Genomic DNA, 13,669 nt, shown 5'->3' with positions numbered 1-13,669 from the left:
TACACTAATCTGTACCATTCTGAATCTGAAAAGGATGAAATTAAGATAAATAATTTTTTATCCAAGATACAATTACCAACAATCTCTAATGAGGAGCAGATGGGACTAAATGCCTCCTTTACTTTGAGAGAGGTGGAGGAAGTATTATATTCTTTACCAAGTAATAAATCTCCAGGGGAAGATGGTTTCCCGCCTGAGTTCTATAAAAAATTTAAAGATTTGTTGTTACCAGTATTTATGGAAGTGATACATCAAGCGGAAAAAACTTCTACATTACCAGAATCCTTCTCACTGGCAATTATAACCGTAATTTTTAAAAAAGGGAAAGACCCTTTAAATGCATCTTCTTATAGACCAATATCATTGTTGAATGCAGATTATAAAATAGTTGCTAAACTTTTGGCAAGGAGATTGGCAGAATATTTACCAAAGCTGGTTAAAGAGGACCAAACTGGATTTGTCAAAAAAAGGAAAATATCTGATAATGTAGCAAGATTTATAAGTATTTTACATTTAGCACAGAAAAGAAAGGAATTGAGCGTAGCAGTTGCTTTAGATGCTGAAAAGGCGTTTGACAGGTTAGAATGGGATTTTTTATTTAAAGTATTAGAGAAGTACGGATTAGGAAATGGTTTCATTAACTGGGTAAAAGCTCTTTATAAACAACCTAAAGCCAAAGTGGTGACAAATGGCCAATCTTCTCAATCATTTAATTTGGAAAGATCTAGTAGACAGGGATGTCCCTTGTCACCGGCTTTATTTGTATTGGCCATTGAACCTCTGGCAGAGCTAATAAGATCAGATTTAGACATTGAAGGATTTAAAGTGAATCAGGAAAATCACAAAATTACTTTATTTGCAGATGATGTTTTAATTTGTCTTACTAGACCATTGGAATCCTTAAGAAAATTATATTTCAGACTGGAAGAATATGGGAAAGTATCAGGATATAAAATTAATAAAGATAAAACTGAAATAATGCCTCTTTCTGAAGGTAATTATGATCAATGTAAAAGAGAAAGTCAGTTTAAATGGCAAAAAGAAGGCATGAAGTACTTAGGGGTTAAAGTAGATAATAAGTTAAATAATCTGTATAAACTAAATTATAAACCACTAATTAAAAAAATTGAGGAGGACTTGAAGAAATGGATGAATCTTCCAATTACATTGCTAGGGAGAGTGAACTGTATTAAGATGAATATTTTTCCGAGGTTACAGTATTTATTTCAAACACTGCCTATACCTTTACCAAATAATTTTTTTCAAGAATTGAATAAAATTGTGAGAAATTTTCTTTGGAAAGGTAAAATGCCAAGAGTGTCCATGGAAAAATTAACATGGAAATTTGAATTAGGTGGACTGCAATTACCAAATTTTAAAAATTACTATCTGGCAGCACAAATGAGTTTTATTTCATCCTTTTATCAAGAGGGTGGAAAAACAGCATGGGTTAAAATTGAAATGGATAAAATAAAATAACTATGCCCAGAAGAATTTATCTATAAATGGGAAGCGAAGCTATTAGTTAAGGATCAAGAGTCACCTTTGCTAAAACATTTAATTAATATATTGTTGAAAACAGTTAAAGCTAATGATAAAAGATTTTTTCTAACAGCTAAAACTCCATTAGTAAAAAATAGATTACTGCCGTTTGCTTGGAATAATCAAATATTACAAGTCTGGGAACAGAAGGGTATTAAACATAGGGGAGATTGCTACGAAGGAAATAATTTTTTGACATTTTCTCAATTGAGAAACAAATATCAAATTCCAGGGAATAGTATTTTTTTTCTATTATCAATTACAGGGCAAGGGAACTAAAAAAATTATATCTTCAATGTATAAATTGCTACAAAAATCTAGTCCAAAGACAGGAATTCAAAAATCAAGACAAAGATGGGAAACAGATCTGAATATTAGCATTGATGAACCAAGTTGGGAAAGATTGTGTTTAGAAAGTATGAAAAATACGATTAATGTGAGATATAGTTTAGTACAATACAATTTTTTACATCAACTATATTTAACTCCGAAAAAATTAAACAATTTAAATCCAAATTTACCTGAAATTTGTTTTAGATGCAACCAGGATGTGGGTACTTTTTTACACTCCACATGGGCATGTCCTAAGGTAACTCCTTTTTGGAAAGACCTAAAAAACTTTTTGGAACAATTGATGAATAAGACCATACCATTGGATTCAAGGTTGTTTTTATTGGGAGATACTAAAGGAATATTACCAAGATTAATTTTAGATAAATATCAGGAAAGATTTCTCAAAATAGCAATAGCAATAGCAAAAAAATGTGTGGCGGTCACTTGGAAAGATCACAATGAAATAAGAATTGCAAGATGGTATGCAGAAATGCGTAGTTGTATCCCATTAGAAAAAGCTACTTATAATCTGAGAGATAAATATGATTTATTTTTGAAACTTTGGAACCCATTCACTTTAAAACTAGGATTAAGAATTGGAAATATTTAATTTCAGGATTGTTTTGATACCCCTAAAAAGAGTTTAATAAGAAATTAGCCGGAAGTGTTTCCTTCTTGTCTCCAGGTTCCCTTCTTTCTTCTTTCTTTCTTTCTTTCCTTTTTTTAATTTTTTTTATTTCTTTATCTTTCTTCTTCTCCTTTTTCCTCTTTTTTCTAACTGGGGGGTGGGGGGAGGGGGGTTGTGGGTGGGGAGATAATACAGAACAATACAGGTATAATCGAATTTAAATGTATAATCGAATTTATAATGTAGGTACCATCGCGTACTATGAGTTCATACATGTATTTGTTTTGTTAAAATTTAAATAAAATTTAAAATAAAAAGAAATGTCTGAAGATTGATAGTGAGGGGAAATCAGCCATCTTCAGTATCTGGCAGTAATCTGTAGGTACCTTCCCACAGTGGCTTCTAATGTCCATGGGTCATACATCCCACCAGATTTTACTAATTAGCATAAAAAGAACTCATTTAGGCAATGTACATAGAACGGTACAGCTGAAACAGGCCCTTTGGTCACAATATCTGGGCCAAACATTTTGCCAAGACCAACTCTTAACTGTCTGCATATAATCCAGATCCCCCAATTCCCTGCATATCCACGTGCCTATAAAAATGTCCCTTACATGCCACTATCCTATCTACCTCCATCCTCAGCAACAAGTTCCGGGCAATTACAGGCCTTCGTGTAAAAGATCTTGCCCTGCACATCTCCTTTAAACATTGCTCATCTCACCTTAAAGCAATGGCCTCTAATATTTGGTATTAATACCCTTGGAAAAAGATTCTGACTGTCTATCTATGCCGCTTATAGTGTTATGTACTTCTATCAGGTCTCCCCTCAACTTTCATGTCCCAGAGAAAACAATCCATGTCGCTCCAACCTTTCACTGTAGCTAATACCCCCTAACCGAGGCATCATTTCGGGCAAACCTCCTCTGTACCCTCTCCAAAGCCTTCCTCATACCAGATGTGCATGCAATACTCCAGATGACACCTAACCAAAGTCCTATAAAGCAGCATCATAACTTCCTGACATACTCAATGCCTTGATGAATGGTATGTGTCCCATATGCCTTATTTACCACTTTATCTACTTGTTACCACTCTACCAAAAGAGTGACAGCAGTAGCAATTAAACTTTGACCGAGGACACTGCCTATTAAGATGATAGCAATAGTAAATTCAAATGGTTTCCAATAAAAAATAAAAGGTTAACCTCACAATGTTCCATTTTTGGGGCCTGATTTTGCTGTCTTTGCTGTCCTGCTAAGTGTTTCAGCTACAAATTATTATAAGCAACCTATATGCATCCGAGATAAATTTAGACAATATAGACAATAGACAATAGGTGCAGGATTAGGCCATTCGGCCCTTTGAGCCAGCACCACCATTCAATGTGATCATTGCTGATCATTATCAACCAGTACCCCGTTTCTCCCCATACCCCCTGACTCCGCTATCCTTAAGAGCTCTATCTAGCTCTCTCTTGAATGCATTCAGAGAATTGGCCTCCACTGCCTTCTGAGGCAGAGAATTCCACAAATTTAAATTGGTTTAGTTCAAATAGATCTTTTTGGTCCATTTAGCCTGCTGAATCACCTTTGAATTCCACACTCTGCCCCCTCTGCTGCTGCATTCTTTTCTTAGGTAAGGGACCAAGACTGTGCACAGTAAAATAGTAAATAAACCTCCCTGTTCTTAAACTCAAACATTCACAATAAAGGTCAACATGCTATTTATTTCTCAAAGGCTTGAGTGATCAAGGCACTGTGAGTATTTGCTGATCTCAACAAGTACACTTGAAGGCAAATAAGCTTTATTATATCCACCGATCTCATTTCTAATGTACAATGGATGAATCCAATCTTTGGATCAGCTGTAAGACTCCAATAGTGGAATAGATTTCAGACACTGAGAACAAATGGATATTTGGTTAATTATAAGAAGATAATATTTGCTATGAAACTGTACCTCAACAGGATTCACCATCATGAGAGTGAAGAAAATGAGGCAAAACGAGGGTAAAAAAAGTGTCAAACAACAAGAGAAAAAGGAACAGGTGCAGGCCATCCAATTATTTGAGCCTGCTCCATCATTCATTAGGACATAGCTGATCTTTCACCTTCGCGCCATAGTCCGACACTATCCCTATATCACTATCCCCCGATTCTCTTAACATTAAAAGAATTTTCAATCATTGTTTGAGTTAAAGCAACAAATGAGCCTCTGCAGACATCTCAGTTAAAGAACTCCAAAGATTCACCGCTGACTACTCCTGAATGACCTATCAACTATTTTCAGTCTGTGCCTCTGCTTCAAAGTCTGGGGAGATATATTTCTGGCCTGTCGAGCCTGTTAATAATTTTGTAAGATTCAATGAGATTTCCCCCTTCTACATCCTAGAGAAAACTGTTCCTGCCTACTCAGTCACTCCTCATTTGGCAAAGGGATCATCCCTGGAACCTGTCATGTTACTCTTTGCTGTACACCCTCAATGACAATCGGCATTGTTAGGCAAAGAGTTCAAAGTTAATTTATTTAGTCAGGGGTGGTGAATCTGTGGAATTCTTTGCCACAGATGGCTGTGGAGGCTGTCAATGGATATTTTTTATGGCAGAGATAGATAAGATTCTTGATTACAGGTGTCAGGGGTTATGGGGAGAAGGCAGGAGAATGGGGTTAGGAGGGAGATATAAATAAGCCTTGATTGAATGGTGGAGTAGACTTGATGGGCTGAATGGCCTAACTCTGCTCCCATCATTTATGACTTTATGACATCCATTCTCCTGGAATCAAAACCTCTCAAAACAAAGGCAAAAATACTATTTGCTCTTCTAAATGCTTCATTTGCATGCTGACTTTCAGGGACTAATGTACAACCGCACCTAGGCCTTTATGAACATCAACATTACCTGATCTCTCACAAATTAACAACTACTGTATTTTGTGTAGGAACAAAAACTGCAGATGCTGGTTTAAATCGAAGGTAGACACAATCTAACTTCAGGTAGTCCCTGCTATCCCTCTCTATCCCCTCCCCCTTCCCAGTTCTCCCACTAGTCTTCCTGTCTCCGACTACATCCTATCTTTGTCCCGCCCCCTCCCCTGACATCAGTCTGAGGAAGGGTCTCGACCCGAAACGTCACCCATTCCTTCTCTCCCGAGATGCTGCCTGACCTGTTGAGTTACTCCAGCATTTTGTGTTTAACTACTGTACCTTTCTGTTACATGCACCAAAGTGGATGACCTCACAATTTTCCACATCTTATCCCTTTGCCACATTCTCACCCATGTCTCCTTAAAGCCTCTTCTATTCTCACAATTCCAACCAGTTTAGTGTTATCAACATTCTTGGAAATAACATTTCCTCGCCAAGAACTCATCCTTGCATTATCATACTTTTCAATGTTCTCTCTCAATTTACCAAAGCCATCTTTCCTCCCAGAACTTCATATTTTCCTTTGTTGCATTTAAGACTCAAGTTTTACATTGGACTACTTTTTCAAACTTCTTTCATACTATGGATGCTCTTGCACAAAGATCATTAGACACCATGATTTTATATTAACCCTTCCTTATTGCACAGAGCATGATACAAAATAGCCTTTATCCTGGTTGATGTGAAGGTTGATTGTATCATGAAACATGTCCAATTCTTTAGAGATGTAACTGTAATGTTCAAATTAGAAAAAAAAAGACGACTATCCACTCTCTTACCAATTTACATTGAACTTGTTTCATGAGCAGACTGCTTTGTGTTCTTGTAGCTAATTTACTGTAAGAGAACATCCAAAGATTACAATGCACATTGATCAGTAAGTCTAATGACAATATTTATAAAATGAACTTTTGAATGGTGCATTATTTTTTGAGCAGAAATGATTTCCGTATTCAGTTCGGTCATACATAAATAATATCAATAACAGAAACAATCAGTGTCTCCCATAGTGAATCAATGAGTGATTAAAGTGTAATTGAACAACTCATTTCAAGAAGATACAAGGTTTATTCACAAGTTCACAAGTTATAGGAATAGAATTAGGCCATTCGGCCCATCGAGTCTACTCTGCCATTCAATCATAGCTGATCTCTGCCTCCTCATTTTCCTGCCTTCTCCCCATAACCCTTGACACCCGTTCCCATTCCCTGGATTTCAACTGGTAAAGGAGTAATGCCCTAAATCAGGCCTTGTTATGAACAGCAGTTCATTGTCTTTATGTTTTTGCATGGAAATTTGAGTTGTTCCTGAAACAAATTTTTTAACAATTATTTGAAAATGCCTCAACAATGTAATTTTCTGTGAGTGTAATAACTGTTACTATTATTGCTATTGTTTATGTGAATAAAGGTACCATCCATGCCCTTTCTCTGAGAAACTCATTACAGACTTAATGATTTTTGGAATCAAGGAATACAAGTGTCGTAGTAGTTCAGCGGGACAGGCAGCATCTCTGGAGAGAAGGAATGGGTGACGTTTCAGGTCTTCAGTCTCCAGCTTTTTATGTCTATCTTCGGTTTAAACCAGCATCTGCAGTTCCTTCTTACACAAGAGTTGTACATTGGGATCAAACTAATATATTTTTGTCAAATATTATGAAGATTTATGTGCAGGATGACAGACAAATAGCAGAAGGAGCAGGAGCATTCAGTCATTTGAGCCTGCTCTATCATCCATTAGGATCATGGCTGATCATTTAGCTTAATACCAGATTCTAATTCTTTCTTTACACTCTTTGATGCTCCCTATGCTGACAAATTTATCTTATTTTTTCTTAAATATCTTCAACAATTTAGTCTTCTCAGTTTTCTGTGGATTGTGCACATTCACCACCCTCCCAATGAAGAACTGGAGGAGTGCTCTTCCCACTCAATCCTAAATGTCTTGTATTTCTCTTGAGGGAGTAACCTCTGGCTCTATCACAGTCACGGGGAAGCATCCCGCCTGTCTCCTGTCTGTTGAGCCCTATCAGACGTTTGTATTTTTCAAAAGAGTGTCCTGTAACCTCTGGTGAATGCATCCTAATCAGACCCATCTTTCTTCGTATGACAGTCCTACCATTCCAGGGATCAATCTGATAAATCAATGTTACACTCCCTCTACTGCAAATATATTGTTTCTTGGGGAAATGAGCCCAAAAATTAGCACAATACTCTCAGTGCAATCTCATCAAGGCTCTGTATAATTGTAGTGCTCCTGCACTCAAATCATCTTGCAATGAAGGTCAACATACCATTCGCCTTCTTATCTTCTTACTTCACCTGCATGTTTGCTTCAATGACGGTTGTACAAGGACACCCATATCTATCTGTACATCAACACTTTCCAGTTCATCTGCATTTTAAACATACTCTACCTTTCTTTTTTCTACCAAATGTTCACATTTATCCATTGCATCTGATGTGTAATTGGCTACTTACTCAACTTGTCTAAATTGCCTTGAGGAGATTAAGCCTCTTTGCATCTTCCTTACAACTCCCAATGTGGCAATGTGATCCTGGCACTCCTCACCCTTTGTGTAAAACAATTGCCCTCTCACTATAATGCTATGCCCTCTAGAGTATTTGATATGTCCATCCTGGGAAATAAGTTCTAATTTTCTGCCCTACCCTCTCATAATTTTATACACCGCTATCAGGTCTCCCCGCAGACGTTCCAGAGAAAATAATCCAATCTATCCTCTCCTTGGAGCTAATACCCTCAAATTCAGGCATCATTCTGGTAAATCTCCTCTGCAGCCCCTCCATCACCTCCACATCCTTCCTGTAATGGGACATTGAGAACTGGACGCAATACTCCAAATATGGCCTAACCAACCTCCTATAAAGCTGCATCATGATATCCTAACTCACAATCAGTGCCCTGACCAATGAAGGCAAGTGTACCCTTTGCCTTCTTTGCCACTCTATCTTCTTGTGTCGCCACTTTCAGGGAGTTATGGTCTTGGACCCAAAGATCTCTCTGTACATATATATAGTTTGTGATAGATACATCACAAATAACAGAGGTCCCAGTCAGATCACTGCAGAACACCACCGGTCACGGATCTCCAGTCTAAATATTGTCGCTCCACAACCCATTGTCTTCAATCAGTAAAGGTACAGTCTGAAGAAGGGTCTCGACCCGAAACGTCACCCATTCCTTCTCTCCCGAGATGCTGCCTGACCTGCTGAGTTACTCCAGCATTTTGTGAATAAATCGTCTTCAATCAGTAAGCCAGTTCAAATCTAAGTCTCTGTTAATTGAATTGAATTGAATTGAATACATTTTATTAGCCAAATATGCATACATACAAGGAATTTGCCTTGGTGCTTTGCTTGCAAGTGACAACACAATATACAGTAAACAATTAAGAATAAAACATTGTATATTAAATATGTGAAGAATGAACAAAATACCAGAGCAAAAGGAGGCTGCAGACCTTTGGTTGTTGAGTAGATCTATTACTCATGAAAAAAAGCTGTTTTTATGTCCGTCTGTGGCGGCTTTGACAGTCCGGAGTCGCCTTGCAGGTTCATCTTAATCTTCTGGATCAGCCTATCATGGGGTACTTTGTCAAATACCTACTAAAATCCATGTAGACCCCATTTCCACTTTCGCACCATTGATGCTGTTTCTCCACAATGCTTCTTGAAGTCAATAACCAGCTCCTTCGTCTTGCTGACATTGACTGAACGGTTAATGTCCTGACACCTGTTACTACGTTCTCTTTCTCCTTCCTGTACTCTGTCTCATCATTGTTCATGACTCGACCCTCACCGAGGTGTCATCTGTAAATTTGTAAATTGAATTAGAGCAAAATTTGGCCATACAGTCATGAGCGTAAAGGGTGTATGGTGGGGGACTGAGAATGTATCCTTGCAGGGCACAGGGTTGAGAATTATTGTGGAGGAGGTGTTGTCATCTGTCTTCACAGATTGAGGTCTGTGGGTTAGAAAGTTGAAGATCCACTGGCAGAGGAGGGAGCTGATTCCTAGGTCCAGGAGTTTGAAGATAAGTTTGGATGAGATTATGGAGTTGAAGGCAGAGCTATAGTCAATAAATAAGTGCCTATTGAGGAAGTACTTGTTATTTGGGTGTTCCAGAGATGAGTTTAGAGTCAGGGAGTTGACGTTTGCTGTGGACCTGTTATGAAGATCAGCAAACTGCAGGAAATAAAGACTGGCTAGGAGACAGGAGTTAATGTGCACCATAACCAGTCTCTGGAAGCATTTCATGAGGGTGGATTTCAGAGCCACTGGACGGTAGTCATTAAGGCACACTACCTTAATTTTCTACAGCAGCATGATGATAGTGATCTTTTTTAAGTTGGTTGAGACCTCGGAATGTAGTGAGGGGTTAAAGAGGTCTGTGAATACATCTGCCAGCTGATCCACACAGGTCCCGAGGTCACAGCCAGGGACTCCATCCAGACCAATTGCTTTCTACAGATTCACTCACAGAAAGTCCCACCTTATGATAATTCCCTGGAATCTCTCTACTTCTCTTCGTAAACAGAGGAACAATATTAGCTACTCTCCAGTCCTCCGGGACCTCACCAATGCCTAGAGAAGATCTGCGTCAAGGCTCCCACAATTTCCTCTTGCCCCCTTCAATTATTTAGGATCCCATCAGGCCCTGGGGATATATCCATCTTTAAGAGTTCAAGCACCTCTTCCTCCTTAATCTCAAACTGCACTTGCATATTCGTATTCTCCACACTGATCTCACCCTCTTCCATGTCCTTCTCCTTGGTGAAAAAGGATGCAAAGTACTTGTTTAGTACCCGACTCCAAGCACAGACTCCATCCTTTCAAAAGACATGGGAAAAGGAAAGGTGAAGAGGGATATGTGCTAAATGCAGGCAAAGAGGACAAGCCCACAATGCCAACTTGGTCGAGATGAGTAGGTTGAGCTGCAGGGCCTATTCCCATGATGTAGTTTAAGCCAAGGACAGATCAGTCATGATCAAATTAAATAGCGGGTCAGGTTTTATTTGCCTGAGTTGCTTGATTTCTTATAAGGATGGATGAGTGAATGTTGATGAAGTTAGAATTGGGCTGATTTAATTACGTTTCCTCAACCTCTTCAAATACACATATAAAGATGGTATATTTATGCAAGACACCCAAAACGCAACAGTTTGCCTGGAAGAAGAGAGCAACTATAGGGTTAAATAAGGGAAAAAGTTAACTTCAGCAAGAGTTTTTGAATTGACTAGTTATCATAATTCTAACTATCTAAGTCTGCCAATTATGAATATTTGTATTAAGATATGAATAGAGTATGATGAATGATTAGACTCTTTTAATAGTTTTTCCAAGCTTTCAGTCTTCTTCATAAATTCATGACTGACTACACTCATGTACAAGAGTACTACATTCCTGGTCCCAACTGTGTATTTTCAGAGTCAGCCAATTTGGATTGAAATAGGAATCTAAAGAACCTAAAGCATTTAGACTCCTATCTCAATGGAATTGTCATTATTCAAAATTAACTGCAGCCTGTAATTGGTACGAGATGATTATTCCACCATATTGTTCGCCAAATCATATAGTAAAGGCTATAACATATAAATGAAAATCTAACAGCTTTACAGGCATAACAACTCTGAGTGTGAGTTAAAGGCTATAAAAGCAATTTAAGCAAGTCCTACAGAGTCTGGAATTTTGATACCATTTGAAAATAAAGTAAACAAATAAACATACTCGATCACCAGAATAAAAGTCAACATTTTAAATACTGATTCATTACCCTGAACTCCTGTTTTCTTCCTGGATTCTGGATCACACCATTGGCTAAGATAGACACAAAATGCTGGAGTAACTCAGCGGGACAGGCAGCATCTCTGGAGAGAAGGAATGGGTGACGTTTAGGGTCGAGACCCTTCTTTAGACTGAAAGTCATGGGAAAAGGAAACGAGAGATATAGATGATAATGTAGAGAGATATAGAACAAATGAAAAATATGCAAAAAAGTAACAAAGGAAACAAGCCATTGGCAGCTGTTTGATAGGTGAGAATGAAAAGGTGGTGTGACTTGGGTGGGGGAGGGATGGACAAAGAGGGAATGCAGGGGTTACTTGAAGTTAGAGATATCGATATTTATACCCCCTAGGTTATAGGCTATCCAAGCAAAATATGAGGTGCTGTTCCTCCAATGTGCGTTGAGCTACACTCTGACAATGGAGGAGGTCTAGCTCAGAGATGTCAGTGTAGTGAATTAAAGTGTTTTACAACCGGGAGATCAGGTAGGTCCAAGCGGATTGAGTGAAGGTGTTCAGCGAAACGTTCGCCCAGTCTATGTTTGGGCTCGCCGATATCTGAGTCCACATCTTGAACAACGGATATAGTAAATTAGGTTAACACAAAATGCTGGAGTAACTCAGCAGGTCAGGCAGCATCTAGGAGGGAATGAGTGACGTTTCAGGTCGAGGCCCTTCTTCAGACTGAGTAGTAAATGAGGTTGGAGGACGTGCTAGTGAACCTCTGCCTAACCAGAAAGGACTGTCACAGTCCCTGGACAGAGTCGAGGAAAGAGGCATAGGGATAGGTGTTGCATCTCCTGTGGTTGCAGGAGATACCTGGGGAGGGGATGTTTTGGTTGGGAAGGGTTCTTAACCAGGGAGTTGCAGAGGGAACAGTCTCTGTAGAAGGCGGAAAGGGGTGGATATGGGATGATGTGACTAGTGGTGGGATCCTGTTGAAAGTGGCAAATGTCGGGAGGCAAATGTTGTATGCAATGTTTGATGGGGTGAAAGTTAAGTACTAGGGGGACTCTGTCCCTGTTGCGACTAGGCGGATGGGGAGCAAGGATGGAGCTGCGGGATACCGAGGAGACATGTGTGAGGGCCTAATCTATGACCCCCGTTCCCTAAAGAATGAGGACATTACGGATGTCCTGGTATGGAACACCTCATCTTGGACACAGATGTGGCATAGACGGAGGAATTGGAAGTAGGTGATAGCGTCTTTGCAGGAAGCAAATGGAAAGAAGTGTAATCGAGATAGTTGTGGGAGTCAGTGGGTTTGTAACAGACGTCAGTCGATAGTCTATCTCCTGTGATGGAGACGGTGAGATCAAGAAAGGGGAGGGATGTTTTGGAGATGGTCCAAGTGAATTTGAGTGGGATGGAAATAGGTGGTGAAATTAATGAACTCCATGAGTTCTGCATGGGTGCAGATGTGGCACCGATGTAGTCGTCGATGTAACAGAGATCCGGGATAGGGCCAGTGTATGCCTGGAACAGGGATTGTTCAATGTACCCTACAAAGAGGCAGGCACAGCTGAGGCCCATACAAGTGTCTTTAGCTACTCCATTGATTTGGAGGCAATGAGAGGAGTCGAAGAATAAGTTGTTAACGGTGTGGAATAGTTCTGCTGGGCAGAGGAGAGTGTTAGTAGAGGAAAATTGGCTGGTTCTGTGGTCAAGGAAGAAACTGAGGGCTTTAAGGCCTTCCTGGTGGGAGATGGTGTAGAGTGACTGTACGATCTTTGGTTTAAACCAGCATCTGCAGTTCCATCCTACTCATAACAATGGCTACATCTTCTTGAGAAATACATTTATCATTTACCTTCTCTTCACTTATTTAATGGTACAGTTTTACATTCTGGAAGGATAAACCAGGAAAGGATTTACACAGTAAACAGTAGGGCTGTGGGCAGTTTTTTAAAACGGAGAAACCTAGGGGTAGAGGTATATCGTTCCATGAAAGTGGCGACACAGGCAGACAGGTGGTGAAGATGTTGTTTGGTACACCTGCCTTCTTTGGTCAAAGTGTTAAGTACAGATGTTGGGATGTCATGTTACAAATATATATGACACTAATAAGTCCATATTTGGAGTACTGCGTACAGTATTGGTCACACTATATGGGATGGATGTAATTAAGCTGGAAAAGGTTCAAAAGGATTTACAAGGATATTACATAGTCTGTAGGGTTTGAGTTATAACAAGATGCTGGGCTTGAAAGCTTTATCCCTGGAGCATAGGATGAAATGCTCCAAACGTGAAAAGCTTTGTAAAGATCAGAAACTTAAAAATGTCTGTATTTCAGCTGTGGCCTTCAAATTTTCTTGAAAGTGATTACATAAAGTGGGTGGTTTTGTAGATAGTGAAGATGGTTGCGAAAGATTGCAGCAGGATCTTGATCGATTGGCCAGGTGGGCTGAAAAATGATTGATGAAATTTATTA

This window comes from Rhinoraja longicauda, chromosome 2 (assembly GCF_053455715.1).
Source record: "Rhinoraja longicauda isolate Sanriku21f chromosome 2, sRhiLon1.1, whole genome shotgun sequence".
Classification (NCBI taxonomy): Eukaryota; Metazoa; Chordata; class Chondrichthyes; order Rajiformes; family Arhynchobatidae; genus Rhinoraja; species Rhinoraja longicauda.
This window is presented reverse-complemented; position numbering follows the sequence as displayed.